Source organism: Protopterus annectens, chromosome 1.part0, assembly GCF_019279795.1.
Source record: "Protopterus annectens isolate FY-2018-M chromosome 1.part0, PAN1.0, whole genome shotgun sequence".
NCBI lineage: Eukaryota > Metazoa > Chordata > Ceratodontiformes > Protopteridae > Protopterus > Protopterus annectens.
Window position 1 is genome coordinate 1,455,727,529 of NC_056725.1, and position 10,790 is coordinate 1,455,738,318.

Sequence of the window (10,790 nt, forward strand, 5' to 3'; positions counted from 1 at the left end):
GTGTAATCCTGATGTGTCAGTGCTCTTTAGTAAAAGACTGATTTCTTTAAGTGTAAATGCCTGTCTGTGCTCACAGCATCCTTCCAACGTAAGTATGCCTGCTGCAAGCACACATGACTAGCTAAAAGGCACACAGACTGCTTCATTTATCTGTAGGTGGACTATGACATTAGTAAATGCAAAATTTATGTTGAGCTTGAAAGAGTGACCTGATATAGTTGCAAGTCTTCTTAAACCTACAGTAGTTCAAGAAAGCATGATGAATAGAAAAGAGGCCCTGGCAGGGCCAGCCGTCAACATCTATTATCTCACTGGACCTCAATACCCGCTGGCCTTCTTTTTCCCCATAAGAACAAAAATGGCTCGTAAATCTTCTAAGCATTTAAAACAAAGCAAGTCTTTCCATAGAGCAAAGAATTAAACTGAAAGTGAAGGAGATGCTGCAGACAGTAAGGTAAAACTTCCAAGTATTTCTGGCTATGGAGCACTCCACTATTTTGGGCATTGTTCCCATGGCTCAGGCACAGCTGATTTTTTTCTCTGACAAAGTCTTGCTAGTTTAGGTCTTAATTATATGCATCTCTCTTAAGCAGAATCCACACATCACCAGTAATATACTGAAACCAAACAGCCACAGCAATCAAATAGCATCAAAAACAACTTATAGGTTACTGAAGCCATCTATCCTGAGCTCAAAACACCACTTATCTGCTCCCAATGCCTGTGCAGTCTTTCACATATTTTCACGTGCCAACTCACCAGCACCTGACCTTGTAATGTAAGTACTGCTGGAATTGGGGTATCAGGTTTAGTCCCAGCAGTATTTTGATACCTGGTGTTTTTTCCCCTGATTTTGTGATACCAATCAGCGATTCCCTCAGCATCAGAGTAACTTGCATCAGGGTAGCCCATTCTAATCTCCCATTTTCCATCACTGCAACTCATCCATTAGGAATACTGCTTCAGCAGACATTGTTGCAGCCAAATCTACATTATCACACTCAGTCCTACCCAGCACCAGGTTTACTGGTGAATATGTTTTTTCATACAGTAGTAGTAGTAACATGGACTCATATAGCTCCTTTTCAGTCATTGCTTTATCACAAATCCAAAGTTTTTAAGGTAAACCTTAAAGCTCACCTCCTAACTTTAAGATCTTGGTCTTGCTATTACAACTCAAGTCAAGAAGCCAAAACAAATACTAAATGTCAAATTAAAGAGGCTTATGTCCATGTCTAACAAGTTATAACAAACTTCTGAACTAAGTCCACTAAATATACTTATTCATTACTATGTTCCTAGTTCATTACTTTTTAATTAATTTATAGTACAGCATTAGAATGCAACATCAATATCAGTATCATCAGACTGACAAAACATCAGATGAATGTACAGGGATAACCCCATAAACATGTATAACTTTTGGTATAAAACAGCTCAACATCATACCCAAGTTCTCTTTATAGTGCTTAAAAGCATACATATCTTAAACTGGATGAGCTATCTATACCTAATTACTGTTTAGTATCTATAGCTGGACAAGAAGTCCAAGAGGGGCTCCAGATATGTCTGTGTCAGGTTCCCCATCTCCAAAAAGCCACAGGAATGCTACAATTAAACAAATGCTACAGTTAAAATAATGCATTTGAAGTTCCACTCCTGAATTAGATGCCTTATCATAGGACATGGAAGCGGAAGATTCTCCATCTTCATCAGGCTGAGATTTCTCTCAGATGTTGTGACCTGTGTAACAGAATGTTACCTGTACATTGTGGACAGGTATCATTCTCTCAGATGTTGTGACCTATGTAAGAAAAGTTTTACCTGTCCACCAAGTACCATCTCATCACCACAAAGGAGATGGCAGAAGGCCTGCAGAATCAGAGAACTAACTTTTTGAGAGACGAAGACTTGTTTATATGCACACATTAGGACACCCTGACATGGTAGTTCCAATGCTCACTAAAGCAGCAGGCTACCAAGCCCTTCAAGAAGTTTACTATGTAGACAGAAATGCCCAAGCTCTCAGCAAGAACCCTTCTACTCATGCCTTAGCTGACCATCCCCAATATAAAAAAATCTAATTTTGTGGGCTGCTTTTGAATGCATTTATTCATGTTCTCTACCATAACTCAGAGGATATTATGCAATGAAACACATGATATGCTTTCATACAGATATTAGATAAAGTATAGCAAGCCATAGAGGGTGTATCTGAAGGTCAGGTGACAGATACTCTTAAGGCCTTAACTTTCACAACTACCTTTACATACAACTTCATAGTCAGAGTCACTTACAGTACAACTGACAGAAGAGTTAGGGCAGTAAGATTCAAAGTTGCACTTTGCTAGCAGTCCTTACTCTGTCTAGACATGATGAGGGCACTAAAGCACCCTTTATAGCCCCAGAGTCCTCTGTTGTTTGGACCAGAAACTGATAACACTTTTAGTTCAATGAAGGATAATGGCGTCTGTGAAATTTCAATTTCCACAATGCACCTTTAGCATGATGCAATGAAATCAAGAGAACTTGGTCCCCTAGAAACCCACAGTCCTATCAGAAGGAGTATATGAACACTCAGTATAGGGGAATCATCAGGGACACTGGGAAAGAGGCAAAAGGCTGTACTGATTCCCAGAAGGTTGCAGGCTATCCCAAATGGGTTCACAGCAGCACTTAACCGAACAAAGCCATCACCATCATCTATGCCTCTTAGTCATTTTCCATCATGATAGAGGCATGAATAATGGCCATAACAAGCCAAGATTATCAGTTGGTCTTCTTTTCCCCTCCTGCCTCCATGATCTGTCAGTCATGGCACTCTGTCTTGTGTTGTCCGAGAGGAAGTTCTTGCAAATATACAGAATGCTGTCTGTTTTAAAATAAATTCACTAATATATATATAATAATGTTGTAGCAATAAATTTATATGTCCAGAATAGAATTAGCAGCTTGAGTGAAATATTGCAAAAGCAAATCAAAACAAATCTAAAATATGTGACTATGAAGACTCACTTAAGACACAAAGAAAAACAGTACTTTCTCAGCATAAATATTATATTTTGGAATGTTCTCCATAGTTTACACTCTCGAAACTGACAGAAAAATATTGCAATAATATATTATTTTTGTCACTTGAATGGAAGCTTTGATGTTTACATCCCTGGATAGTTTTCTTTATTTCTAAATATGTCTCCTATGATATGCTGTAACACTCAGTAATAATACAGAATTAATAAAATCAAGGTCAAACCACGACGACAGATAGCCTTATGTTTCGAACTCTTCTCGTAATTGAGCAATGTTCCATATTAACATACAAACCATATCTATGTTTTCTTATCTAGACTGCAATATACAGTTGTAACATGATTGAAGCAATTCTTATAGAACACAAATACATTTTCTGACCTAGCTTGCTCAGAAGCAATATCTTAAAGGAGTTCCCTCTCTAACAGTATTATAGAATGGGAGGTGTCTGGTAGGCTGAGCATTCTTTACACTAAAGGAAATTTTTTTTCTTTTCCTTTTTTTCAAAGAAATTTCCTAAGCAAAGATAAGAATACATGCTTTCTTTGAAAGAAAACATGTATTATTATCTTTGCTTAAGAAATATATATAAGAATGAAATGAATGAAGCCGAAAAGACAAAAGTTAAAACCACTACAGCAAAGCAAGCCAGCCAAGTAAAGATGACTTTGTAGAACATCTCTCAGAGGCTTCAATTTCTTTTACTGCACATCCCTGAAAACCATTACTTACTACAAAAAGTTAATGGCAGGGAATGCTAGCATACACGTGTATAAATACACATCCCTTCTGTAACAATCACAGCTGCAATACTGAATGCCTGTTCATCAGCAGAGTGCCTAACAGGTGACCGCAGGCCCGATAAAGGAACATCTGTTCCAGCTGAAAACTGCTACACTTTTTAGACATCGCAGTCATCACTTGGCTAATGGTGCTTTTAAAAGTAAATAAAAGTACTACTTAACACATTTTTGCTGAAATTATTGAAACCAACTCTAAAGAAAACACTACAGTAAATTAACTTGTCAGTAAATCTTAGTTTTCCAGTGTCTTTTGATAGCTTGTTTTAATAATTTACTGGTGTGCCATGATTGTTAATTAATAGCACAGGATGATAGCCTATCATAGTCGCTGCTCAAATAAATAAATGAATATAAAACCTCAGATTCTTCTATGATGTAAAAAATAATAAAAAATAAATAAAAATCAACTTACCAGCACTGCAAATTCATTCAGTTTTTCGGTATTCGATTGCCGTTTCTTGATCTTCTTTCCATTTTATACAAAATTGTTAACAATTCTAATGAAAAGATTTAGACCAGTGTTAACATGTTTAAAAGTCTGTCACTGAAGCAGTATGACTCGGGGTGTTATTTAAGCAGAGGCTTAAGTGCAATAAAAAAAATTGTACATTAAATGGCTAGTGAAGAGTGTTAATATAGAATAAATGATTTTTGTGAATAAAATATGAAATATGCAACTATGTTAGTGCAGTGCAGCCAAGGCATGTTATCAACAAGATCACTTTAATATGGGAGAATAAAAACCTTTACAGAGAAAGAATTCTTCTGAACTAGACAATGAATCAAGGAAGGCGCAGTCAGCTGCTGATGTCAACATTAAGAGTGCAGATTTGCAGTCACTATCCCAATTCCAAAGAACTGTGGGTTAGTTTGAACAGTAAACTTCCTTAACGAAGGATCAAACATCATTCAAACAGACATATTTCATTAAGTGTAGATTTACACACATGGATGTTTGCAGTGATACTGTAGCTTACAATAAAATAGAAACTTAATTTTTGTTCCAGTATAATAAGGCAAATCCTCTCCATATATCATATAGTCTTTCAAAATAGCATTTTTATTTTTGATCTAGAATTTGTATCCAGACTTAACACTAACTTTTTTCCTTAATAAAAGAGCCTACATGTACTTAAACATGGTCAAGATGTACATACTTCATTCTGAATTTTCTTTGAGTAAAACAAGTGTACAGCGAAGACATATGTGGCTATTTTAGAGCAAAACATTTATGACTGTCATAGAGACTTTCATTTTATTTTAAACTGTATTTCTTTCCAATGCTGGACTAGTGTATTGATTTTTGTTTGGATATAGAGTAAGGAGGACGAGGATGGGTGAGCATCGGAAAACTAGATAAGGAAAAGGGAAAATGAAGGACTGGGCTTGGGATGACATTTACTACTGTGATATATGTGTGTTTATTTGATTGATTGACATCTGTTTACCAGGAAGGCCTAACTGGGTGTATAGCTCACATTATACATAATAGCAAGACATCAAATTCCCTATTAGATTGGATCCTAGTATCAGGCCCTAGCAAATACACCACCACAAGTGTAATGTTTGACTGTCTAAATGATCATTTCCTAGTCTCTACAACCAGACATCTCACACATCTATTTAAACAGCATGTTTATAAAACAACACACAACATTTCCAAGTTTAACCCAGAAACGTTCAATGTCCTTCCATATCACTGTTGCAGTATTCCTTACTTTAGGGATACCCTGCCAATGGCAGCCTGATGTCCAGCCAGTATACCAAAGCTTTAGGATTGCTAGCATGTCGTACATCACATTTATGCTCCTTGCTCCCAGTATAGGGCATAAAGATGATGTATAGACATACATACCTCAGAACTTCTTTGCCACCTGCCCAAACACCATGTTCGATCATCAGTCTGAATGTTCTTTCATCTGCTGGTTACCAAACCATTTCAATAAATGTACCATTAGGGTTTTTCTTTTTATCTTTGTTTTCTTTACTTTTGTTCTGAGGTTACATGTCATCCAGAAAGGGAAATGTCAGTGTCTGTATGAATTGCAGAAGGACAATTCTGGGCCCATAGTGTGTGCTGTGAAGACACTTGGTTAACATCAGAGACTGAAACAATACTAATTTCATAAGCTTTAATCAGACTTGGACTTAGGAATGGGATCTATTCTCATCATAGTATTAGAAACCCAAAAGACTTGGAGAAATTAAACCGGAAAAATCTGAACATAAAATCTGCTTTCAGTTAGTCTCCTGTAATTTCAGAAAACAAAAGAAAACTTTTTTAAATGGAAATCCATGCATGGAAATATGTGTAAAGCAATCTGGATACAATCATAATACACTGATTACCATTGGTTTAAATGAATAACCAATTTTGACTGGTTAATACCCTCCCTTGAAGAAAGATTTCTGTATAACCCATACATTTACCTTTATTGAAATTTCATGTAAAATTCATGTTAATTTTCTTTCTACAGGCTATAGAATACACTTGAAAAACATTACCTGTAGTTTCCAGACACATCAAAATTAAAATACTCTATGAAATACCTAATCCATCATGTGTCAGATTAGCAGTTACTAGATAACCAGGAATCAACCTTGTTTCTTCTGATTTTATATAATCTGATTTTTTTTCCTTTGCTTTTACTATAAACACAAAACATATTATTAAGGATTTTATCCATATAAAATCTTACCCTGGTTTACCTGTTTAAATTTTAATGATAGCTCCTCCCTTCAATCTTATCTACTATCACCTCTGATCACTAACATTATTGTTAGAACAAACGCTAAACTTGTATAAACACTTTATGACTTGTACTTTTAATTATATTATCTGTATTACTTTTGACTTTATCTATATTTTAACATTTGTGTTGTTTAAAAATATACTTCCTGATTTTGTATTTGTACTTTAAATTGTATATTCATGCTTTTGTATACTGTATATTCCATACTTATGTTATATTCTGTTAACTGCTTTTGGAGCTTTACTCCCCAGGCCTCCATTGAAAATGGGCTCTGTTTGGCCTAGTGGACTTCCCAGATCATCAAACTGGTAATAAATAATAACCAAAAACAATAAAGTTTATTCTTATTATAACTCTCTGTTTTTCTCAATTGCTAAAGATTTGTTTAACTTTGGCTAGATTTCCAAATTAATATCCATTTCATGTAGCTTTGTGATATGTGCTCTATTTAAGATTCCCCTAAAATATCCCACTCAAATCATAGTTTACAGTATGGAACTCACATGCAAATTATTTTTCCTTTTCAGTCAGCAAATTAAATATGTATATGTTACATCTCAGAAAGAAAGCAGAATGCTATTATTCTGATCTTCATTTGCTATACAACATACACATTTCAAAATAATATTTTTTTTGTGATACTGAGGGCCCTTGGAATACCAGTAATAACCTTCCTCTCCTCAGCATTGCATCTTCCAGGGCAGATGAAAACATTTTGATTTACTGTTTAATAGTCAGAAATACAATATTTGTGCATACTGTAATGAATAATGTTCCCAAGGTAGTTGTATTTTGAAAATAACATCAACAATTCTATGTATATACAACCTTGCAATTAAATGATATGTTCAACTCCAAAAAAAAAGACATGCAAAATGTTTTTTAAACATCCAGTTTTGTCAGTATATCTTGGCTGTGTGCATGTATGTACATGTGTGTATCTTATATCTAATTATCCAAGCACAAATCTGCTAATGCATTTTACAAGGATAAAATATACAGAAAATACCCAGAAAAAGTCCTGCTAAGAAAATCATTTGAAAAATATTCAGTTTGACATTAAAAACACAGCAAAACATCAGCACTGATTTCCATGTCAGCACTAGCCATTCCTTATTTTTTATTTTGTATTAAAGAAAAGTAACATACAAATTAAACATCTAAAAGTCTGCAAAATAGTCAAGTAGAAATTGAAGGGGTTAAATCTGTTTTTTAAAAATAAAGAAACATTAACTGTCAGCGACATTCTTTAAAATGCAACATGTAAGAATCCTGGATTTGCACTCATATCAGAAGCATTGTTGAAGCTATTAAACCATCAGGTTAGAATTTACAAATCATTTGACATACATAGCAACACATCTGGAATCCATTATGTTAAATTGAGACTACTACTATTTAAATATTACTATATAAGGGGAACCTTCATTAATTTGTAATATTTAATTTTCACAAACGCAAATATTAAAAAATAACATTTTAAATCAGTCTCTCCCTGTGTTAATCATTTCTCTACTTGGTGAGCAAGAAGCTTGAAAGTTAGAGATGTATAACTGACAAACACTGAAAGCATAGTGGCATGTGTTGTGTGTATAGGCATTCTATGCTCATCACTTTGAAAAACAATTTTCTTGTGTATGACAGTTTGCAGTCACTGAAAACATATTTTCTGAAAACAGACTTCTTCATAATGTGTCAATATTTGGATTTTAGTAGATTCTTACACACAGATCAGTCTTTAATCTGAGAAAATATAGTTCAGTTGTTCATGTGCTGAAAACCATGCAGAATCACATGCACAAATTTTCCTAAAAATTAATCTTACCATGTTGTTTAATTTATGACATTCTTGGAAGACACTGTTTCTTTAAAACATTCATCCTTAGGTATATCAGGTAAACCTTGTTGAATGCCCTGTAAAAAGTTAGATTTGAAGTTTATCTTGCCATAACAAATGTAATTGTTCATGTGAAGACAGTGCATTTCTCTCTGTGTGTCTCTCTCCCTCTTTCTCACTCTCTGCCTCACTCACACACTCACTGCTTGGCAATGTCCTGCCTGTATGACAGTTAAAATGTATGTTAGAGTATTTGGGCATTTACCCTTAGAAACTCTTGCCATGCACATAGCAGAGATTACTTCACTGAAAGTGTACTAATCCACACAACTTCCATTAATGCCTTCTAAGCCTGAAAAGCATTAATGTATTAGGTTCTAGCTTAAGGAATAATGCCTTAATAAACACAATGGTCTGTCAGATGCCACCCCCTCTCTGCATCAATATGTATTTCAAGAGTTTGTAAAAACATATTTACTGGTGGATCCATCTACCACCCACAGCCACAGTGATCACAGATGCATCCCAAAAGGAGTGGAGTAGATAATTTCCTGGAAAGGACAGTTCAAAGCACTTGGTTCAATCAGGAGCCCAATCTTCATATCAATGTCCAGGAAATGAGAGCAGTCCTATTAGATCTCCATGCTTTTGAAGATGCTTTCCCACCGGGGATGGTTGCTATTCAGACAGACATGTCAGCTGTCTGGTACCTCAACAAACAGAAGGGTACCAAGTTCTACCCCTATTTTGAGAAGCCATGAGAGTTTGGCAATTGATGATCTCTTCAGTCTGGTTTCTTATGCCAATGCATATTCCTGGGAAGTTCAACATTCTAGCAGACAAACTGTGCAAGCCCAGATTACTTCCTGCCATATGATCTCTCAATCCTGTGGGGGCAGAAATGAATTTCCATCAATGAGGATGACCACGCTGTAATCGCTTTGCTTCTCCACTCAACTCCAAGTACATCAGGTATTTTGTCTTGATCCCCCCAGATGAGTCAGTGATAGATGAACTAGTTCATGATTGGCCCCTGAGACTCCTATACACATTTCCTCTTGTTCCACTGATCCCTAAATCCTTTCAAAAAGTATTGTATTGGAAGTGCAAAGTAATCCTCATTACTCCTTTTTGGCCTCAACAAGTATGGTTCCCTTTGCTGTGACCTCATTTTGTACACTCCCTTTGGGTGTTATATCCAAACCAGGATATTCTTTCTCATTTGTCAGGAATAAATCATCCAGACATTCAAACCCTCAAACTGACCTCATGGCTTCTCTACTTTCAATGATGTCTAGAGAGTCCAGGTTTTCATTCCGAGTGGGACACATCCGTGTATCTTCTCATAAGAATTCTACAAGAAAGGTGTATAAGAGTAAATGGAAAAGATTATCTCATTGGTCTTCCCAGAGACACATAGATCCATTTTCAGCATCCATTTCAGCTATTCTGGATTTTCTTGCTTCAGCTTTTAACAATGGTGTTAGTTATCCAAAGATTCAATTTGTAGCTATCTATTTGGCCTTATCTAGATTGTGCAAAGTCTTTCTTAAAGGTACTTATTCTGGCCATCCATCAAAGACCCTAATTCACTGTGAGATTTAAATATTCTTCTACAAGCCTTGACTCAACTTCCTTTTGAACCAGTGGCCAAGGTATTTAAAATTCTTATCTCAGAAAATTATTTTTTCTACTTGCAATCACTTTAGTGAGATGAGTATCAGAACTCCAGTCCCTCTCTTTTAAGCCACCATATTTAATTTCCATAAGGACAGGGTCTTTCTCCACACAAATTCTTCCTTTTTACCTAAGGTGGCATCAGAAACAGCTATGAATCAATCAACTTTCCTGTTTTCTTTCAGATTTTTCCAATAAAGGAGAGTACATGCTTCACCTTTTAGATGTGCCTAGGCAACTTCGATTCTATATCAACAGAACAAAAGATTTCAGAAAATCAGACCATCTATTTATTTCCTTTTTCAAAGCCAAACTAGGAAATCTGTCTTAAAGCTGACTTTAGCCAAGTGGCTTACTGACTGCATTTCTTTTTTATACAACAAAAAAGGACTGACACTTCCCAGACATCCTACGGCTCATTCCACCAGATTGGTGTCAACATCCTCTGCCTTCTGGTCTAAGATTTTTATAGATGACATTTGTAGAGATGTGACTTAGTCTAACTCACATACCTTCATTGCTCACAACAAGTTGGACATCTTATCTAGGAACAGAGCAGCTTTTGGTTCTGTTGTACTCCAGAATATCCTACCTTGATGACCACCCTGAATTTTCTCAAGCTGTGGACTTTGCCCATCACTTGAGAAATGGATGAAAAATACATCAGATATAAAAGTTATGTACTCGCTA